Genomic DNA, 20,781 nt, shown 5'->3' with positions numbered 1-20,781 from the left:
CACACCTTAGCGTATGGTATTTTTAGAACTTCAAGATGTGTTTGAAAACTCTTAAAATGTCTCTGTATAATTGGAGCAGTATTGTATCTCAGCACTAGAAAACTCGAGGTGAGCATGTAGCCTGATGTGACCCGATACCAGATGTCATACGAATGTATCTCTGAAGATCATCTGAGTTGTAGGAATATGGTTTGTGTTAATTAAATTAATTCCCTACCAAGGCTCATATGATGGACTTTGCTTAAGAGATATAAATTGTACTTGTTTAAGAAAAAATGCTTTAATCAGTAACGTCTACATTGTTCTGGGGTTTATTCGAAAGGAGGAAAATCATATTTTATAGAAAAAACTAGCAAGGTATGGGATACAATGAACAGCATTGATGGAAGATTGGCATAAAATGCAAAGTACTATTTGGACACTCAGTTTTCAGCTGCTGATCTGGGATGTGTGTGTGTGTGTGATTGAGACAGAGAGAGACTTCAGCAGAAATCTGGTGATTTTAATTACCTTTTATATTCCTTCCATTTTTTGACACATATTTCATTTCCATTCTAAAAAAAGTGTGTAAACCAATAACTTCTATATGTGTGTCTAGCATTACTGAGTTAATTTAACATGAAACCCTGTTTACCTCTTTCCCTATAGAAATATCAGTAAGAAATATATTAATTTAATTGCGGATTAATAATGAATTAAGCAACTCAATCAATATTCATTGAGCACCCATTCTGCCTTCCATATTGAATGATTGTTTGGGTACAGTATGCTTTGTTTGAATCATCTAAATTTTAGCTTAAACCCTGGTTCCACATGTGTTGGCTGTTAGCCCTTAGACAAGCTGCTTAGCCTTTCGGAGACTAAGTTTCTTCACCTATAAAAAGGGGTAATCATACACGTCTACACTTACTTTAGGTATATACGAGATAATATCTGCAAATCACGTAGCACTGAATACGCCCAAGAAGAAAAGAGTTGTGGTCATTGTTATATTCTACATGTTTTATAAAAATAGCTAGCTGTTATTGAGTCTCTGCTTCATACTGATGATTACTTCATTTGCTTCTCGTTATAACGCTATGAAATAGGAATTATTCCTATTCCTATTTACCAATGAATTTTAAGTAATTTGACAAAGTCAACATAGTGAAAAATGGTAGGACTAGGGTTGACACTCGTACAGATTCCAGAGTGTACATTCCTTCTATTGGTGTTTTTTTTTTTCTCCAAAGAGCTCATGATCTTACGAAGGAAATGGATCCAGTATTTGCAGTATACTATGTTCAGTGACAGTAGAGTGGCAGAAATGGTAAATTCTTCCCAGACAAGGTAAAATGGTAGCGTGGGGCCAGCAAGAATTGGAGCAGAGTCGAGGAGAACTTCACAGGGAAAATAATATTGAAACAAAACTTGAAGGATGTGAGGAGTTTGATAAACTGAAAGGAAGGGAAGTTAATTTCAGGAGATGAAATAACAAATAGCTGACCTTTGTTCAGAAGTAGTTTCTAAAAGTCAGGGTTTTGAGTTTCAACTCTAGATAGGCAGGCATGACTTAAAACTTAAAGATTTTATTATGTCTTTCTAAGGAGCTTAGATGGTGTGAGGATAGAGTTCAGAGTTATGACCGGTAGACCTTGACAGTAGAGATGAGGGAAAAGAAAGAGTTGATGAATTCCAAGTTTCTGGTTTGGGGACTGTTCTGGACTCACTGAAGCCCTAACACCCAGGACCTCAGAATGTGACTGCATTTTGATATAGAGCCTTTGAAGAGGTAATTAAGGTAAAATGAGACCGTTAGGGTAGAACTAATCCAATCCAACTGGTGTCCTTAGAAGGAGGTTTGGTCACAGAGAGACCGATACCAGGGCGCTCGTGCACAGAGGGAAGCCCACATGAAGGGAAGCAAGAGAGCAGAACTTCCTCTTTTAATTAAACAGATCTGCTCTTAGCTCAGGTAAGCAGGTTTTAAGTTCCAATTACTTAAGAATCAGCTTATGATGCTTCTCACAATTCACTTTCTAACTACATACATACCACCTTCTAAACCTTCTTGAAGTCTCTGGACAAGCCACGCTGGTCTGTTCACGCTCAGCAAGTAAAACTCACACTCTCTCTCTCCATACCCTGGTCCTCAAACTTCCCCTCACCTGGAACATCTTTGTCACCCCTGTTTACCATGAAAATCCCAATTCTTTTCTTTATAGTCATCTTACCTGAACCCCCTTAGGTCATAGTGAGGGTCCTTCCCTTAGACTGATCTGTGCCTCGCTGCTGGCCTAACGCTTCTGACTTGTTTTTCCCACAACGGTGAGGGCCTTAAACTTGGCATCCTGCTCCAGCTGCCTTTCACTTTCCTCCAGGACTTTACACATAACAGACACTGAGTACAAACCCGCTGATTAATTAACGTTACGAAAGGACCTTTACCTGTGTGAGGGCACAGCTTCTTTTAAAAGTTTCTTTTCCTCAGTTGTGTGTGTCTCAATTTCCTAAACTTTTTTCACATGCTAATTTGGTTTTCTGCTCAGTTGAGTAGAATATGTGCCTTGTTTATGGCTTGTAGGGTGCCCCAGATTTGGCTTGAAATGACGGTTGACACTGGGTTATGCATGATGTGCCAACAACATTATCAGTTGCCTCAAAACTGGGGGATTTTGATGACCATTTCTAAAAAGTGGACACTTCAAATTTGCCTTGAGAATTTAGGGGTTGATGTGTGAAGGTCTCCACATTATCTTCAGTGACAATACAGATCAGGAGTCAAATGCAGCGGCGTTCCTTGGTAGTCTAGCTTTTGGCGGGCAGAGCAGGTTGTCACGATTAAGGACACTGGCAAAAGCTTTAGAGTGCTCCTGTCTTTTCCTATTGCTAAGTGACTTCAGAAGAAATAATAATAATGAATAGCTGCACTCAACAATTAGATATGAATTGCATTTAGGTACAAGAGCCAGAAAACCTAACTAATGTGAGCTTAACTAAATAAGGGCTTATTTTTCTCATATCTCGAAGAGTCTGGAGCTGAGAAGCCCATACTTGGAACAGCGAAGCAGCAAGACTGGGGACCCTGGGGCTCTCTTTGTCTTCTGCTGTGCTGTCCTATTTGCCGTCCTCATACTTGTCACCTCGTGGTAGTATGATGCCTGCTGCAGAGTGCCTTTCATTTACTGATTCTTTGCTCTAAGCCAGACAGATTACGCAAGGATCCCACGATGTGGAGCAATGAGACTTAGAGAGAGGACGGGAGCTGCCCAAAACCTCAGTGCTGTGAAAAGCTGGAGACAGGATGGAAGCCCAGGCCTCTCTGGTCTCAGATCTCTGATCCTCCCTTTATGCCCTGGGGCATCCTGTGAGACAGATGAGAGAAGATTAGAAATGAGGTGGACACAAGGTTGGGCTTGTCTCAGTTCCTCCCCAAAGTCCCACACATGATTGTCAGTTCTTTTTACCATGCTCATTTTTTTTTATTAAAAGAAATTATTTTAACTGAAGTATAGTTTATTTACAATGTTGTGTTAGTTTCAGGTGTACAGCTAAGTGAATCAGTTATATGTATATACATATATATACATATATATGTGTATATCTATTCTTTTTCACATTCTTTTCCATTATAGTTTATTAAAAGATATTGAATATAGTTCCCTGTGCTATATAGCAGGTCCTTGATGTTTATCTCTTTTATGTATAGTAGTGCATGTATGTTAATCCCAAACTCCTAATTTATCCCTCCCCGCTTTCCCCTTAGGTAACCATAAGTTTGTTTTCTATGTCTATGAATCTATTTCTGTTTTGCAAAATGCATTCATTTGTATCATTTTTTAGATTCCACGTATAAATGATATTCTGTGATATTTGTCTTTCTCTGTCTGAGTTACTTCACTTAGTATGATAATCTCTGGGTCCATCCATCTTGCTGCAAATGGCATTATTTCATTCTTTTTTATGGCTAGTAGTATTTCATTGTATCTATGTACCACACCTTCTTTATCCATTTGTCTGTCGATGGACATTTAGGTTGCTTCCATGTCTTGGCTATTGTGAATAGTGCTACTGTGAACATTGGGGTGCATGTATCTTGTCAAATTAGAGTTTTAATCTTTTCCAGATATATGCCCAAGGGTTTTACCATTCTCATTTCTTATTCAAAGTCCTTACTATCCCAAGTGTATGAGGACCTGACACATTAGCATCACCTGGGAGCTCATTAAAAATGCAGAATCTCAGGCCCCACATCAGACCTCTGAATCAGAATCTGAATTCTGACAAGATCCTGTGCCATTCACAGGCACATCCAAGTTTGAGAAGCTTCATGCTATACACATTCCTTAGAAAGGTTCTCCTGACCATCCAGTCGGAAGGGCCCATCTCCAGCCACTGTATCCCATCACCTTGTTCACTGTAGGCATAGCCTGTATGGCTATATGAAACACATTTTTCAAAAGTTAGTTTATATCGTAATTGCTCTCCACTCCATTAAAATGTAAGCTTCATCTGGAAACAGGCTTTTCTTCTCTTGTTCAAGATCGTATCCCCAACCCAGAGTGTCTAACACTTAGTAAATACTCAATAAATGTTTGATTGATGGGTGGATGAATAAATGAATGCATAAATGAAGTCCAATTTAGGAGACTATTCACAGATAGAGGAAAACATAGCATTCTTGCATTTCCAAAATAATCGTATCATAATTATCAAAGCTGCACATTCTGATGAATATATTTAGTTTAAGTCAAAGACCGCGGGATGTGTATTTATCAAAGCCTGCTCCAAGCCTCTCGAAACGGGTTCTTACTCCTAGTGTGATTCTATTCACTTCAAATAGAATCTCTGCCGCTGGTGAATTTTGTGTTCTTGTTGACTCTTCTGTTTGTCCTCCAGTTTCTGAGAATCTCAGTTTGGCCACATTTTTGAAGATAGTGGAAGTCACTTCTTAAAAATACATATAAAAATGTTCTCTGTAAAAACAGACATTAAGCCACTGATCAGATATTAAGTCTCAGATGATTTTGACATATTTTGAATATTTTAATTTTCAATGGGGAGCATAGTAATAATGTTCCTTTCCCCTGCTGAAATATCCTGCCTGATTTTTCTTTGCATAATGAAGAAACACAGGCCCCAATCTTAAGAAAGAGCAGTTGTCTGATGAAAGAACTGTTGTAAAAGTTGATACTTTTTCTGAGGAGATAGATTTCTGCCTTCAGGAGATCTAGACCAACTTTTTGTCAAATATGTGATGAAACTGGGAATGAAGAGCTCGGGTAGATCCTCAAAGTGATTGAAGAGTTTTAATCACATACATAACATATTACCTATATTTTTTAAAGCTGTGGGTTGTTTTTTACATATTCACCAATACTATTCTTTCCTAGAATCTTCTAAAGGCAAATAGTATAAGCCAGAGTTCATAAACTAATTTGCCTTTGGACACCATGGGATAACGTGATGAATGAAATGCTGTGATAGACCATGGTGGGAACCTAGGCATAACACACATGGTATGCTTCACTACATCATTCTAGTTTAAAGAAAAATTTTAAATATTCTGCAGCCAATCGAAATATACCTTGTGGGCTGAATTTGTTCTATTGGTCAGTAGTTTATGCCCCTTGGATGAAATTATCAAACGAATTTCTTATCAGTCATATTTTTATAAAAGGTATTTCTAGTTTTATAACTTTGGGGATGGAGACATATTTTTTAACCCGTTTTTGGTGAATTTAACATTTAAAAACGTTTTGCAGTTGAAAACTCAATTAATTGAAACACCAGACAAATATGTATTAAGAGGATTAGTAAGTTCAGGTTGAGAGTTTAAAAAGCTGTATAAGTTGACTTCCTGGTTGGATATACATTCTTAGTGAGGTCTCCATGTCTGGCAGAATTCACTAGACATTGGTATTAGGGAATGTTCCCAATTCCAGGATTATAGCTATCATGCTGCTGTTAGGAATGATGGTAGCATCACTTGGGAGAGGCTGGAAACCGTGGACAAAAAGGTTTGCAGGTACCTGAGTCTCAGGCTTCAGCATCTTGTGGAGAGACATACTTGGGACTGTGGATTTATGCTTCAGGGGGTGGTGGGGGAGTGCTTTCCCTCTTTGCTTTTCTTTTTATATTGATTAGTGTGTTAATGGCTTTGCCAGTGTGAGAAAGACTATTTGGTGCTGAGAGCTTAGGTGCCAGCTACTTAGAGAAGTGCTGAGAAACAATGGGTCCCCTGAAGAGGAGTGATTGCGTGCCCAGTTTCAAGGGAGTTTGAGTTTAGTTTCCGCCCCTCACATCAGTGAAAATGAGCTTTCCATCCCATCTAGCTTGTTTTTATACAGGAAGACTTTTTAGGAACCACCATCAAGCAATCCTGTTTATCTTTACAGTGGGTCTCCCCCAAATTCCATGAGGCTTTTCAAGTATTTGTTTGACACGTTATATGGGGAATTATTTGACTCCTAGACAGCACAGAAGTTTCACTGGATAAATGTCTCCTGAAATGTTTGGATAATTGCTCAGTCTCTTAAAATTATATGGTAACCAGTTTCATTCGATCTACTTTAAAAATACATCTTTCAGTTCCTGAGGAAAATGTGTACACACATAATTTGGCAACTGCTCCTCAATGTGGAGAATGAAATTTTTGCCCGTGTATTGGCATTTCATAGCAGACATTCATATTAACGGTGTTTATGCAAGATGAGATGAACATCTATTAACTAGAAAGCTGCTAAAATGACATCATATTGAGGAGAAGCTCTGGAGGGTATAAATGGTGCTTAGGAGCACATTGGATTGTGCCCTTTTTTTCCATATGTTCCTTTCCCCTTCTCAACTATGATCTCTGTGAAGGCAGAGGCCGTGTCTGATTCACTTTTGAGCCCCAGAATGAAAGCTAGGGTGTAACACATGGAAAACGGAACTGATTGGCATTGAGAGGTGCAGTCTTGTGGCTACTTGGAATCTGTCTAGAATGATTTTTTTTTTTTTCAAAACTTGAGGAGAACACAGAAAGGGTTTTTGAGCTGAGGAACGCCAGTGATCACCTGAGATTTAGGAGTGTGTCGTGACTGTTAGGGTATGAGAGATCATAAGGGATGGGATGAAATAAAGTGGCAAAAAGCATAGAGATGGTAAAAGTATTGAAAATAGCAACTTCTAGTAACTGTAAATAAAGAAAATTAGTGATTCTTTTATAAAAATTAGAAATGGGATATACCAAGTATATAGACACAAAATATATTATTCATTAATACAACCTTAGTGCAAAAATGGGTAAATAAGCCTATTCGAGAAAATATGAAAGCAAGCATGTTATAGTACAGGATGATATAGACACTGAGAGGGTTGATCTCTCAAGAAAGTGGTTTACAATAACGTGATCACTAAGAAGTGTACTCATGAGGGTCGAAAAGAAGCTGAGATACCCGGGATAGAAGGGAAGGATAGGGCAGAACCCTGAGTCACATTGGAGGATAGTATTAAGAAGTAGCCATCAGAATGGCTAAGAGTCATAATTTTGTTTGATTTTTCAAGTACATGATCTCTGACCTGTTTAGGGTGCCTTAGGTATGAGCTGAAAGAAATAATTAAGTGATGGACCCAAAATGCGACTCCAGATATATTTCATCTTGCAATAGAATTTCAGCGAAACCTAAAGGATAGATTGATGAGATTCAAATGAACAAATTATTTAATAACTTATTTACATACGTTGCAACAGAACTGCAGAAAATCAAGCCATACCATTGACTGATGACTTCTTGAGTTGATAGTCTAGCTTTGTGTTGAAAAGAGGGATTGATTAGCTAAATTAAAGTTACAGTAAAAATTATCTGAATAGAACTTCAGGTTCTATTATCAGTTCTATTATCTGAATAGAACTTCAGGTAAGCCCCAAACCTTGATCTATTGAGGGTAGGGTGCCCTGGAAAGTTGGCTTTTGATTCTCTAGTCTAACTGCAAAGATCTTAGGAATATGGTGGTTACCCGTGAATAGGAAGGTACTAGAGGGTATCTAAAAATTCATACATAACCAAAAAACAGGAAAATGGTGAAGGCAGGTTCCCAAAGGCCTGATGATACCCTCTCTTTAGACAGATGGTCTCATTGGCAGCAGTGGGACGATATGAGAACTTGAAAGCCAAGAGTACTTATCAAACTGCATGCATGCTGCTGGCTGGCCATTTCACGCTGTGTAGCCATGTCTAGATTTATAGATGACAGCTTTATCCATTACCTACATTAAAGGATTGCATGTCTTTTGCTGGTGTCTGGTGGTGTCTTTCCATAGTGACTATCACACTTGTGCAATCACGCATCATCGTTAGAGTCAAAAGATACACTATTAATTTGTGAGGAAAATAAATAATAGTGGTGAAAAAGAACTCGAGTGAATCTGATAATCTAGACAAGCATGGCAAATACGAGTTACTATATGACCAAATGTCATGTGATTGGTAATAGCTACCCAGAATTTTATGTTGAAAAGTTTTTTAAGTGGCATCTTGTCACCTCAAACGGGCAACTGTAATCAATTATCGACCTCTTCCAAGATCACAGTGAATAGACGAGAAGGTAATAGTCACAAGCAAGCCAGGTATTTGCCATACATGCTGTTGAGGAAGGCATTAGCATTTTTATAACAAGTAGAAAATTGGAGACCTCAACCCTCTCTTGTAGGGTTAAATCACTGATACGAAATAGTCTTTCATTTATTTTTGAAATGAAAATAATTCATCCGTTGTGGTTTGTTGTTGAGTTCTCAACAATCTATTGTTATAAAGAAATCAATTATAAGATTAAGAAGCATATAATGAGCTAGAGGTGCAGAGGAGAGATCCTAATACAGAATATCTAAAATTGCTGCATAAAATAAAAAATTTTATAATATGGCTGTGCTAGTGGTAAAGTAAGGGAGAACATTAGATTTGAGGAACAAAAAGGAAGTATGAATAAGAGGAGTATGTTGGAGTAGCTGAGGGAAGAAAGACAAAGCCTAGGTCCTCAACAGAGCAGGAGATCAGATTGAAGTCATCAGCACGAGTCTGGGACAATGAAAGACATTGACAGTGTCACCTGGAACAGGGGCTGAGAGGTCCCAAAGAGGAAGACTTGCTTATTTAACCTTGGTTCCGGCAAGAACATGAAAAAAGAAAAAGACTGGTTTTCGTAAGCATTCCTAATCTGAACCTTACCTTCATTTAGGTTTGGTGTCTGAATTCACAATATCTGTTGGATATAGAGTAATTCTAGCTGAAAATTTTATTTAAAGTGATTCTGATCAGTGACGCTGATTCTGATCAGCATCTGATTCCCCAGACGCATTGGAAAATAAGATGCAAACTTTTCTTATTGAGCATTTTTAATTGAAGTTCTACAAGAATCCTCAGAGATATAACGTTCCAAGGAACATGAGTATGTGATAAAAATCATGAATGCTGTGAGGTAAGGTACCACAAGCAAGAATCATCAGAAAAAAAGGAAATTACAAAATTGAATCTTCGAGGACAAGAAGATATTGAAGATATTGGAACTATTAAAAATATAAGTCTACTTAATTTATTTAGAGAAAATTTAAAACAAGTTTAAAAAAATGATGGAGGGACAAAGACAATTAAAATTAACCAGGTAGATTTGAAAAAAAAACTGTCGACTGAAAAACAAAGCACAACGTGAGAGTTGTGATTTAGTTTTATCTGGGGCAAAATGAGGACTCTAGCCTGGGAGAGGGTGTCTCAGATAGTTCTGAGAAACTGCTTCTAAGTGGTAGGGGGAAGGGCAGTGTTATATATGATTTTAGTGTAGGGGGGACGTGCAGTGGAGCACACATGTTGGCAGAGGCTGGCTGCTAGTCACGAGAGCAGATGTCACTGTTAATGATTTTAGTGCTTTTCTAGATACGAGGAGATGCAAGGATTGGGCTCATAAAATCTTCTCCTGCAATTATCTATCTGAAGACTTGTTCTACCAGTTTTTCTCAGAACACAGAAGGCTTCCTTCCTGATCTCCACCCTGAACACCTTTCAGGGTGTGTTGAAGGTCCATGGCTGCAGTGGCTAGTGACCTCATCCTTGTAGAGGCAGATGACAAGTGCCACTTTTTTTGTTGGTAGAACCAAAGAGAACTTCTGTAAATGAGAAAGAGGATAATTACAAATAAAGACTCAATGAACAGGATAAACAGCAGACTGTTCATAGAATTAGAAAGAATTAGTGAGTTAGAAAAGTAAATCCATACATGCAGTGTATTACAGACACATACAAAAAAATGTTCAAGAGAAATAGTGGTTAAAGAAAAGCAATCCAAAATATATGGAATTTTAGAAGAAGAGAATAGAACTGTAGAGAATAAACTGTTGAGGATTTTCAGAATTTATAAAACTCAATACTCAGATTTAGAAAGCCCAACACATCTGAAAGGTCGGTATAAATGTAAGCAAACCAAGTCTCGGAAATGTGAAACTAAAGAACACTACATACAAAGAGAATGTCTTAAAATCAGGCTTAGGGAAATGACTTCATCTGCAAGTGAAAGCCAGTTTGACTGACAGCTCCGCTCTCAAAGGCAACAATAAAAGCTGGAAGACAGTGGAATACTATCTTCAAAATGTTGTTAAGAGTTGGTGACAACTAGAATGTTTTATCCACTGGAACTCTTGAAAAAAATAGAGATAAGATACAGAAACTTCATTCAAAAATGTAGATCATTCACTAACCAAAACTTTACTATTAGAAACTTCAATATGAAAAATGAAAAAGGGGATATGACAACAATTGCAGGAGTGATTAAGGAGACAATATAATAAAAACCTTAGGCCAGTGATTTTGAAAAATTACATAAAATGGAAAGTTTGTTAAATTTTTTTTAATTGACTCAGGAAGAGAAATAAAACTTGAATTATCTATAATCATTAAACATACTGAATCAGTTTTAAAATTTTTCCCCAAAATATTAAGCCCCAATGATTTTATGCATGAGTATTCCCACACATTTAATAAACCTAATCTTAAACAAATTCTTTCAGAGAATAGAAAAGTAATATAATCTTGATGTTAAAACCAGGCAAGGACAGCTTGAGAAGTGTGTGAAAAAAATGAAACCTAATATCACCATAAATATAGAAGCAAAAATTCTAAACAAAAATTATAAGCAAACTGAATCCAGCAATGAAAGAAGCAACAATGTTTCCTGAGCAAATTGAATTTATCACAGCAAAGAAATGTTCAACATTAGAATGCCTATTAGTAAAATCTGCCATATTCGCTGGTTCAAGGAGAAAATATGACCATCTCAGTAGGCTCAGGAATTCCACAGCAGTACACATTAAACATGTTTTGATAGAGCACAAGGTAAAAATACAAATAAGGGAATCTTCTACCTTTTGATTAAGGCTATGATCTTTATGCTCCCTACCCCACACCAAAAAAAACATGGCCAATATAATAGACAATTGAAACACTCAAAGTATTTCTTCTAAAAAATTGTTGCCAATTTTGTTTAATACACTAGCAGTGCTAGCCAGTGCCCTAAGAAGAGAAAAAGAAGTAAAAGTTGTAAAGATTGGAATGAGAATAAAATTATCATTATTTTCAAATTATATAACTGCCTACATAGAAAGCCCACATGAATATACAGAGAAATAACTGATATTTGACTTTGCAAAATTGACAATTACATGACAAATATCCAAAGCCAACTGCATTTCTATACATGAGCAACAAATTATAAATAAATGCAACTTTCAAAAATTTTGATGTGTAATAGCAAACAAAAAGTACCTAGCAGAAAGGTGCATGAACTTTAGGAAGAAAATGTTGCCGTTATTGAAAGCCATTAAAGAATATCTAAATAAGTGGGGTGCCAGAAAATAATCATGGATGAATGGATAGAAAGTTTTAATATCACAGCAATGTGAGTTAAGCCATAATTGATATATAATTCCAATGATATATGAATTCCAATGAAAATCCTGAATCTCAACATTTTTTTTTTTTTGCTTTCTTTTTTCATTTTGATTTTGTTTATTTGTTCTTTTGTGGAGTCCGCCAAGGTGATGTTTTTTAACTTTTTATTTTATATTGGAGTATAGCCAATTAACAGTGTTGTGATAGTTTCAGGTGCACAGCAAAGCGACTCAGCCATACATATACATGTATCCATTCTCCCCCAGACTCTCCTCTCATCCAGGCTGCCACGACATTGAGATTTTAAATTTGTGTGAAATTTTAAAAACTGCAAAAATAGCTGACAATCCTGACAAAGATAAACCAAATAGGAAAAGTTGTGGTACCTCGTATCAGTTTTTATACTGAACTTATAGCAATAGATGAAATGTTGTAGAGAAATCAGTTTTTAAAAATGCACCAGTGGAACAGAATGGAGGGCCAGGAATCATGTATATACACCTGTGAAAACCTGATATCTGACAGAGCTTGCATTGTACACCAATGCAGAAAGGATGGACTATTTTATCAAATGATGCTGGAAATATTGAACCTCTATATTTAAATAAAAATGTATTTGGACCCCCACCTCACATCATAGTCACAAATCAATTCAAAGAGAATTCAACGCTTTATTTTTTAAAAAAAGAAATATAGGTAAATATCTTACTGACTTTGGTATAATGAAGGTTTTCTTAAACATGATACCAAAAATGTGATTTATATTCGACTTCATTAAACTCAGAACTCATTCATTAAAAGACAGTCCAATAAGAGCAAAAAGATGAATGACCACAGAATTGACAGACGTCAATGGGAGCATCATATGGTGGACCTACCGGATACAGAAACCACCTGAGTAAGCAAAACAAGGGTCATTCATCTAAAAGATAGAGAAGGGGGACTTCCCTGATGGTCCAGTGGTTAAGACTCCCCGTTTCAACTGCAGCAGACGCAGGTTCGATCCTGGTTGGGGAACTAAGATCCTGCCTGCTGCCCGGCCAAATAAATAGGAGATAGACAAGGACATTATATCACTCAAGATACTCAGCAGAGAACTCGCATTATTATCCAGTGACAGAAGAGGATGGAAGGCTCCAGAAATGCTGCAAAAGGGTCTCTACCAGTGGACACAATTGCGGATTAAAATTGCAGAGCTAATGATGGATACATCAGATGTTCTGGAAGCTCAGCTGTGCCTCTCCAAGCCAGTCCTACATACATGAGACGAGCGCTTCCACGTGTCAACCGGTCTGGATGCGTGAGGACTACCTCATCTAAGGAAATACAAGTCTCCTCCCTCATGTAATACAATATACAGTGTGACTCAGACGGCTGTGGGGTAGATCACACTCAGGCTGCACGCAATTCTCTGTTACTGTTCTTTGCTCCCCTAGGCTAACACAGCCCTAGTCAAAGTATAATACTTCGCTGAATTTAGAATGGCCAGACAAAAACAAGGGCCAGTTCCTCAGACGTCTCTGGAAGGCAGAGATGGACAACTGGTGAACAATGCAAACTCATAGTCATAGGCCAGCTCTGGGCCCAGCCTACAAAAAGTCTGGAAAAGATATTTGCAACACAAAAAAATTGACTGTTAATTTGTATCAAGAATACGTAAGGAATTCCTCCAAATAAATAACAAAATACAAACAACTCAATATAAAAAAATTACAATAGACAAAATAAGCCTAAGGAAATGAAACCTGAATTGGCCATGAACATATCAAGAGACTCAACCTAATTAGTAATCAGGAAAGTTCAAATTAAAAACAAAGAGGTAGAATTTCATACCCATCATATTGGAAAAAATGAGCATAGGACATACCTGGCTGTTGCACTTATTAAGACCCACAAAAGACCACTATAATGATGTTAAGTAAACAAACGTTTTTAAGGTAGGGAGAATTCATTCAGATTATTACCTTAGATAAGTCTAGCATGTTACCAGTGGCTGAAATTTGTAGGTAAAATTTGACATTATCCTAGTAAAGCAAGAAGGGCGTTTAGTCATTCCAGCTGGATGGTTATGGCTTGATTTTAGCAGCTGATGTGCTCCTCAAAATTTCCCTTTCTGTTTTTTCATTTAGCAAGGAAATATAATTTTCATTTTAAAATTAGAGATTATTAGCTTCACATTTAAAAATAAGCTTTAATGTGAATATGTATGTCAAAGTATAGTTTTCTGATGTTTCTCCCAAAGTAGTAAAAAAGTCATGAATGTTGCTGGAAGTACACAAGGTGATTTTAGATGATACATAAAAAACTTTTTGAAGAAAACTATTACTATTTTAACATGTACATTAAAAAAACATATAATCAATACATGGGTGTTATTTAAGTGATCTAAATAAAAGTAAATGAGTTGTTTGGAAGTAAATTTTAAAAAATATATGTGACCTTAAATGTTTTTTGGAATAAAAATGATATCTAATACTTACTGAGTGCTTATCATCAGTCAGGTGTTTTTCTAAATGCTTTCTGTATATTCATTAATTTAATCATTTCAACAACCCTCTGGTAAAAGCAATATTATCATCAATGCTTTCAAAAGTTAAGTAACACGCCCAAGTTCACAAAACTTAGTGGCAAGGTCAGGACTCAAACACAAGCTTTGTTTCGCTTGAGTTTAACCTATAATCTTTACATTTCCTCTACATCACAGTAAAAAAGGAATATATCCACAATATCATATTTAATTAAAAATACAAATAGTGTCGGTTTGTATCCATTGGAAAAAAATATTACCTGGTCATTTATGAAAAAATATGTGAAAAATTAGGAAAATATAGGAAATAGGGAATAAGGAAATACATCTTTCCTAGGTTCATTATGCAAGGAAAACCACCTTCACACATTCATTGATCTAGTTCCATCCATCCCTTTTTCTCTGTAAATATCAGTTTTTAAATCAATAAATTTATCCTATAATAATCCTCACTTCTAGAGAATTCTTATTTAAAACTTAACTCCTTGTTGAAGTTAAAGACCATTTTATCATGCTTGGATCCTGTAAGAGGGAAGAAAATTAACATTGAAAGTCCTACTAACAATAAAGTACTTTACCCACCAATTATCCCTTTAAATTTTCCCAGAAAAAAGCACTTAAAATGTGAAAATGAATTAGTATTGCTTTATATGCTTTAGGGCCATTAGAAAGCCATCTAATTCTTCTCTTCTGAATAAACTGTGTGTTCTTCTGCTTCTCACTTAGATTCTCCCTATTCCCAGCCCTTTAATCATATTTGCCATTTTCCTCTAAGCCTTCTTGAAGTTCATCCTACTCCTTTCGCATCTAGAACGGTACATACTATTGCATATTATATCTCATAATACTGAGTTTAATGAAAAGATAGCTTTTAAGTGCCTACCTTTTATGTATCCTACCCCATCAGTATGGCTGTTAAAAATAATTATGTTATTCAAGTCGTAAACCACCATGATCCTCGAGCTAATGTCTATTTTTCAATCTATACTCAGTCATTTATATCATCTTGTAATTGCAAAACCCGTAATAACTCCTTCCATACTGAACCTCAGTGTGATAGTTTACCATCACTTACTTCCCTAAGAATATATCAAATTTCAAGACATACAATCTCTACTTTACTCACTCTCCTTTCCTGGATTAGGGCAACCAGAAAACTTTAATGATGAATATTTCTATTTACTATACAATGTGACTTGCAAATAAAAATGTCAGAAGTTATAGATGCAGAGTGAAGTCCACATCAAGAAACTGGCAGATTAAATGCGTACATTTCCAAAACATCACTAAAAGGACTGGGAAGAGATTTTTTTTTTTTTAAGACATAAGCCCATAGGTCAAAGATAACAGGAAAGGGCTTCCCTGGTGGCACAGTGGTTGAGAGTACACCTGCCGATGCAGGGGACACGGGTTCGTGCCCCGGTCTGGGAAGATCCCACATGCCATGGAGAGGTTGGGCCTGTGAGCCATGGCCACTGAGCCTGCGCGTCCGGAGCCTGTGCTCTGCAACGGGAGAGGCCACAACAGTGAGAGGCCCGCGTACGGCAAAAAAAAAAAAAAAAAAAAAAAAAAAAAGATAACAGGAAAGATAACAGTAACGAAATTGATGTGTGAGCTGACTTAATGGATCTGAGAAACGTAAATCCTAACCAGCAGTGGAAAAAGCTGAGAAGCAAAGCAATTGCCACTGTAAGACCTTACAAAAGCTTAAGAATAGGTACCCCTGAAAGTGACAATGATGGTAAAGCTAAACACAGAAAGATAATTTGAAAATATTTTTAAGAAGCAGCTAGATCCAGATTTCCTCTCTGAATATATGCAACCAGACAACTGCTCTCCCAGAAGCAAGTGTCAGTGAGATCAGCACCTCTGTAAGAAAGAAAGCAAGAAAGATCTAGCAGAAAGCTTTCGGTCCTTAATAGTCACCAAAAGGCCTTCCAGCTGGGTTGACTCTTCTGAATTGTCCTGAGTTGGGTGAGGGGCATGGACACTCACACTGACCAATCATTGTAGGCAAGCTGTCTCCACAGATCCATCGTCATGGGCAAGGTGACCCTCTTCAACCCAGGGCACGCCCAACAGCTGGGGAAATATATCCTTTGGTTGTGAAGGGGAATATGAAGGGCACAGCACACCTCCCTTCCTTTACAGGAAACTTGAGACGTGCAAGGTGAAATAGAGGGTCTCTAGGTTGAAGGAAACCAGATACATTTCCAGATACAGGTGTAGTACTGAAAAAGGAAGAAACAAATGTTTACAACCCAAATACTGCAACCTCCTCCCTCTTTCTCAACTTGGCTCCTGGAATGCTGGCATCCAAGTCTATACCCTCTTGATAAGGCTTGGGAAGGTCTTTTCAAAATAATCTGGACAGCAGGAGGAAAGTTCTGAATACACTGCTGTTAGGACTTGCTCATGGAAATTCATATCACCCTAAAATACAGAGCACATTTGGCATACCCTACTCGTGTACTTAGGCCTTCTATGCAGATTTATCATGTTTCACTCTTAAATAGGAGCTGACATTAAAATCTTCCCAGATTAAAATCTACTAAAAGCTTCTAATATAGAAGTTTATAAACCAATATAAACAAAGAGAAAAAGCGACCTTGAGTAAGAAGAAACTCTTCAGGAATAACTACTGTTAACATTTAATATCTCTAGAGAGATAAGAATAGACATTAAATCTGTGAAATTAATATAGGATACTGTGGAAAAAAGAAAAGAAACAAACTACCAAAAAAATCACTTTGGAAAATAAAAAATAATGATGCAGTTTTTTTTTAAATGTCAGTAGAGAATTTGGAAGATTAAGTGGAGGGATCTTCCATAAAGTTAAGCAAACTGACAAAGATGTAGTAAAATAGAAAAAAAGAAAAGAAAATTAAAGGACCATCTAGGACTGCACTGTCTTAGTATTTTCTGTGATGATGGAAATATTCTAGGTTTTCACTGTCTAATACAGTATCCACTAACTGTATGTGGCTATTGAACACTTGAAAGGTGGCTAGTAGGACTGAGGAACTGAATTTTTTAAACCTATTTAATTTCAATTAATTTAAGTGCAGATGTGAGAAGGCACATGTGTCTAATAGCTGCTGTATTGAACAGCATAGATCCAGGAGGTTAAGCAACTAGATTAAAAAGAGTACCCCCACAAAAAAAGGGGGAAAAAATGAAACTAGTTGGAAGGGGAGGAATCCATGAATCAACTAATACAAGTTCCTAGAACTGAAGGACGTGAATTTCCAGACTGTGAAACTTTTTTTTTTTTTTTGCTTTCCAGAAAGGAAAAAAAGGGTAATATATACGAGATTGGAAACCAGAATGACTTTAGACTTCTCACGAGGAACACTGGAAGCTAGAAAACAATAGAGCCATACCTTACAAACTGGAACCCTTGTACACAGTTGGTGGGATGCAAAATGGTGCAAACTCTATGGAAACAGTATGGAGGGTCCTCAAAAAATTAAAAATACAACTGCCATATGATCCAGCATTTCCATTTCTGGGTATTTATCGAAAAGAATTGAAATCAGCCTCTCCAAGAGATATTAGCACTCCCATGTTCACTGCACACTATTCATAATAGCCAAGATGTAGAAACAGCTTAAATGTCCATTAACAGATGAATGTATAAAAAAATGTGGTATATACATACAATAGAATGTTATTAAGTCTTAAAATAGAAGGAAGTCCTGCAAGGTGTGACAACATGGATGAAACTTGAAGTATTACACTAAGTGAAGTAAGATAGTCACAAAAGGACAAATACTACATGGTTCCACTTATATGAGGTATCTAAGGTATCTATTCCATGCTCCTGGAAGCAAAGAGTAGAACTGTGGTCGCCAGGGACAAGGGGAGGGGGAAACTGGGAGTTGCTAATCAACAGGTATAAAATTTCAGTTACGCAAGATGACTAAGTTTTAGACATGTGCTGTACAACATTGTAGATTACACTACTGAATTGTACACTTTAAAATCTGTTAAGAAGGAAAATCTCATTTTAAGTGCTCTTACCATAAAATTTTTTTTAAATAATATTTCTTTTTTAAAATTTATTTATTTGGTTGCACTGGGTCTTAGTTGCGGCAGGCGTGCTCCTTTTTTTCTTTCAGTTGCGGCTCACAGACTCCTTATTTGTGGCTCACTGGCTCCTTAGTTGGGGCATGTGAACTCTTAGTTGCGGCATGCATATGGGATCTAGTTCCCTGTCCAGGGATTGAACCTGGGCCTCCTGCATTGGGATCACGGACCCTTAACCACTGTGCCACCAGGGAAGTCCCGGTAGAATTGTTCTTAAAAAATTCTGGATGAATGACTTCAAACCCAGACTCTATACCTAGCCAACTGCCAATAAAGTCAAGGGTAAAAAAATATTTTTTTTTTTTCAGACTTGAAAGGTGCCTAAAAATTTACTTCCCTTCTGTATACCTTTTCTCAAGAATCTACTTGAGGGCTTCCCTGGTGACGCAGTGGTTAAGAATCCGTCTGCCAATGCAGGGTACACAGGTTCAAGCCCTGGTCCGGGAAGATCCCACATGCTGAGCAGCAACTAAGCCCATGCGCCACAACTACTAAGCCTGCGCTCTAGAGCCCGCAAGCCACAACTACTGAGCCTGCATGCCACAACTACTGAAGCCCGCACGCCTAGAGCCTGTGCTCCACAACAAGAGAAGATACTGCAGTGAGAAGCCCTTGCACTGCAGTGAAGAGTAACCCCCGCTCGCCGCAACTAGAGAAAGCCCGCACACAGCAACGAAGACCCAACACAGCCAAAAACACCATAAATAAAATTTAAAAAAAAAAAAAGGAATCTACTTGAGACTGTAGTGCACAAAATTGAGGCAGGAAGCCAAGGAAAATGAAGTCATGAGATTTGGGAAATTAAGATGTAATTTGAGAGAGTATGTGGTATTTTCAGGATGACAGTCAAGGGACAGCTCAGGATGAAAGCTGTGTGCTAGGGATAGCAAGCCATCCTGCCCAGATGAGAGCAGGGAGAAGGCTCTGGGAGAAGTTCTCAAGATTAGCTGATATTCCAATTGAGGCAACAAAACCTACTGAGGAAAAATTTGCATAATTTGTCTGTGAATATAGAAAAAAACTCAGGTAATTATTAACTCCAAAGAAAACAAAAACTTGTGTAGTAAATTTAAAGATTTACTGTACACAAAACTGCTCAATTTTTGTGTACAGTAAATCTTTAAATGTAATTTAAAGAGCACTGAATACTGATCTAACCAAAGAAACCATATAACCATGGGATGTGGGTGCCTGGGGCATGCAATATAATACTGAACAAAATTCTCATCTGTTAGAGTGAAAAACAAGTCAATAGTGCCAAGAACTGGAAAATCAAGAAAATGACAATATAGATACATTATTTTTAAGGAAGTGATTACTAAAAACAAAATGGCCAAAAGACTTTAAAAGTTTTGTTTCTGGTGCAGAAAAAAAATGGGATGAGATGATCTGGGAACTTCTGGTTTTCTAAGAACTTTTGGACTATTTACAGCCACGTGCATGTATAACTTAATTTTTTTAAAGAAGAATATGTGTCTGATTAACTGTCTCAGATACATTGAGAAATTATTAATCCACCTTCAGTTCAGTCAGCACTCATCCAAATCTGCCCTAATTTTTTTAATGAGTGATAAGAAATTTCCTAAAGTCTTAGGAAAATACATAAAACAAAATAAAACAAATAACACTTCCCTTTTCTCTCTGTCAGTTACGTAAGTTGATTAGATGGCTCCTCATATTAGGAAAAACAACATATTACTCAAAAGGGAAGGGTAGCATTCAAAAGTGGCCTTTTATGAAGAAGACTAAGAGGGGGATGCTTGGGTTGTCTTAGTGGAACCAGGAGTTCTCTGCCAGGAAGAGTGGGTGTTGAAGTCTTAACTGTGTGCCAGGAAGCATAACAGTGGGTGATTTTACCAACAAGCTTCCACTGAAGCCTGTTCTAAGGTCCTGCAGCTAGTGAGTGTTTAAGGGTCCATCCCCGGTCTGACTTCAAAGCCAAAAGGAAACACTTCTTTCTCAAGAATGAGCAAAATCAGGGCCAGTGTGGAGGCAGATTGGTTAGTGATGAGATTCCTGGAGCAGTAGCCCCGAGCTGGGATTGCTGACTATTGTTCCTAACTATAAAGTGAAGCAATAAACGAGGTGTGACTAAGTGGCTCATTTGATTCCGTTTGCCATCAGGAGATGTGATATCATTTTGAGGATTAAATATTATAGGTCATCTATGTCCTTCAACCATCAGCCAAAGGTCCATTTTCCAAGTGTTCCCTGACCCACCAAAACAAACAAAAAGAACTGCTTCCACCATATTAGAAGGACTATCCT

General features: G+C 37.3%; 1 protein-coding gene across 1 annotated transcript in view; it reads left to right on the top strand.

Annotated features, from left to right (window-relative positions):
• The window catches only part of KCNH8 (potassium voltage-gated channel subfamily H member 8), a 384,891-nt gene that overhangs the window by 162,695 nt on the left and 201,415 nt on the right, over positions 1-20,781 (top strand). The gene's annotated exons all lie outside the window — the stretch shown is intronic.

The sequence above is a fragment of the Lagenorhynchus albirostris genome, chromosome 5 (assembly GCF_949774975.1).
Source record: "Lagenorhynchus albirostris chromosome 5, mLagAlb1.1, whole genome shotgun sequence".
NCBI lineage: Eukaryota > Metazoa > Chordata > Mammalia > Artiodactyla > Delphinidae > Lagenorhynchus > Lagenorhynchus albirostris.
This window is presented reverse-complemented; position numbering and strand designations above follow the sequence as displayed.